The sequence below is a fragment of the Myotis davidii genome, unplaced genomic scaffold, assembly GCF_000327345.1.
Source record: "Myotis davidii unplaced genomic scaffold, ASM32734v1 scaffold2747, whole genome shotgun sequence".
In the NCBI taxonomy this organism is placed as follows: domain Eukaryota; kingdom Metazoa; phylum Chordata; class Mammalia; order Chiroptera; family Vespertilionidae; genus Myotis; species Myotis davidii.
The window spans coordinates 11,359-13,864 of NW_006297768.1; the positions used below are offsets into that span (position 1 = coordinate 11,359).

At 45.3% G+C, this 2,506-nt stretch overlaps 1 pseudogene; it reads right to left on the reverse strand.

Moving 5' to 3' along the window:
• Positions 1 to 446, reverse strand: part of LOC107184606 — a 1,233-nt pseudogene extending 787 nt beyond the window's left edge.
• Between the last annotated feature and the right edge of the window lie 2,060 nt (positions 447 to 2,506).

A 2,506-nucleotide genomic window follows, 5' to 3' on the forward strand; every position in this document is an offset into this window, starting at 1 on the left:
CCTGCGCATTTGAAGGTCTGGAGCCAGAGCACCGCCGCGTTCACTGCCAGCTTCACCAGGGCCACGATGGCTGTCAGTAATTTCAGGATTAGGAACTCTGTGTTGAAAGCTTGTTCTCTTCCACTTATTGATGTGAGTTCGCTGCTCCAGGCTGTGACAGATGGATTCATGCTCAGGAACCCTCCACTGGTGCCACTGGAACAGAAACAAGACTTGAGCACCTGGTGCATGATCAGTGAGTCTCATGGCCACCCTGCTACCTGGGAATTACTGTCTGTGTTACAGAGATTATACGAAAGGCATCACCACCTTGGAGTCCTGGAACCTGGATTCAAACCCAGTTCTCTCTCACTCTAGAGTCGGGGGTCTCTCTACGCAACATGGGCATTTATCTGACATGGGAATATTCTGTAGTCCAAATACCTCCACTCATAGTCGGAGACCATGTCATGTTTTCTGGAAGCAGGAGGAGCATAGTCTGGACACAGTGGGATGACAGCAGGACTCGGAGCTCACCATTGCTTCTGCCCTGAGGCTGAGATTTCCTTTCAAGGGCTCAAAGTTGAAAGTCCCAGCCATGACCTCTGGGTTTTCTCAGTGACTGAGAATGTCCATCCTCCAGAAAGAAGATCGTCATTTTGGGTTCTTTATGATAAGATAAATGGAATACACTCTCTTGCTATGAGGGGTATGAGTATGACCCATCCTCTTGTGTTGGAAATGGCTGAGTGTGTCATCTCTATGAGGACAGGAAGTACTTTTCTCCTGAACAGTGGTGTGTCTAGTGGGACACAGTTTAATTCATTCTTATAATGGATTTCTTCCTAAAGCAGCCAAAATAATAAATATAAAATACTTATCATTAGCAGTGTACTCCCACTTTAAAAAGCACACACCAAACAAACTACATTTTATTATCAAGGCATTTATGATGATAGCGAGAGATTATTCCAAAAAGTGACACCCAATAGGTGCACAGAGTCAAACAAACAAACTGAGGAGATACAATGAGAAGTTGATCTTATTGATCTCAAACATACGAAGAGAGAGAGAGTGAGAGAGAACAGGAAATCCAACTATTGGGAGATGATAAGAAGAGATGGGTTTCTTCATTTGACATCAAATTGATTTCCAGCTTTTTTACCCTCCTCTGCATCCTGGGAGACAGGTCCCTGTTCCTCACCACTGAACCCCTTTCCCTCAGTCTCTTGATTGCTTTCAGGAAGGAGAGACACTGGCAGTTGGTTGGAGAGCAGGAGGAGGGCAGGTTTGAATTCCCTGGCTCTCTGATGTCAGGCTGGGAGTTGGCCATGATGGTGTTACTCTCCCTAAGGACATGGCCCCTGTCTGGTTGCCTTTCTTATGGTCAAAATGACAACCACCAATACAGCCACAGCCCGTGCTGTATTCTGGTCACTTATCTTTCCCTTTACCCTTCAGCAGTAGCTCCCAATTATGACTTATCTTTCGGGGTCTCTCCATCTTCATCAATTTCCCTTACACCTGCTCACCCCTTTGTACACAGTCCCTTTATTAAACTCTCTTCAATTATTCATTAGTTTGTGCCATGTGTTTTATGCTAGAAAAAGAAACATATAAAGATAACAAACAAACAAACAAATACATGGAACAGTAAGCTAATGTGTGCAAGCTGAGGTTATTAACAACAATTCATGTTTGAAAACAATGTCTGTGAAGCAGAAAGAACCTGGGTCCCTCACAGCCTAAGCTACCAGCACCCAAAGCTTCCCTGAGGGAGTTTCATGTCTCTGGACTCTCCTTCATGGGTGCCCATGGATCCTTGCACACTCCACCCCAAGATGCAGTCATGACCATGTGGACTAAGAGGTAGAAAACAAAACTGCTTTTGAGAGAAGGTAGTTCTGAGCCAACTCTTACCTGAGCACCATCTTCCAGTTGAAGGTGGGGAGTAGAAAAAGAGGAGCTTTCCAGGGAGTGCTGAGCACCAGAGAATGCTCTCCTACCCCTGGATAGGAGGTGTCTGCAGGAGCAGGAGTAGAACCTGATCACCAAGAGAGGCTTATCAAGATGCTGGGCAACCCTGTGACTTCCTGCACAAGGGGCACTGGCAAATGAGATTCTGTAGATGTGAGACAAGGGCCTCACGAGATGCTTCTTATTTGCCCTGACTGCAATGACTTATCTGTTCCTCTCTCCATCTTACCCCATGTGGTCCCCCTCCAGTGAGGAATGTTTGAACTGGAGCCTGTCACTGTCCACTGTGGGCGTGTGCAGGCATCCCACCCAACAGGCAATGTCAGCTTGCATAGCTAAATAATAGTTTGCTTGGCATTCAGGGTTTTGCATGGCCTGGATCATCTGATCTATTTCTATGTACTCCCGGGAGTAATGAATGAACCTGAGTTTATTTCAGAGGACACAAGAGTATACAAAATAAAAATGTAAAGTCTCTCCTCATCTCAATCACCAAGAGAAACCGATGTTTACAGTTCCCATTTTAACTCTTTTACAAGTTATATTATAG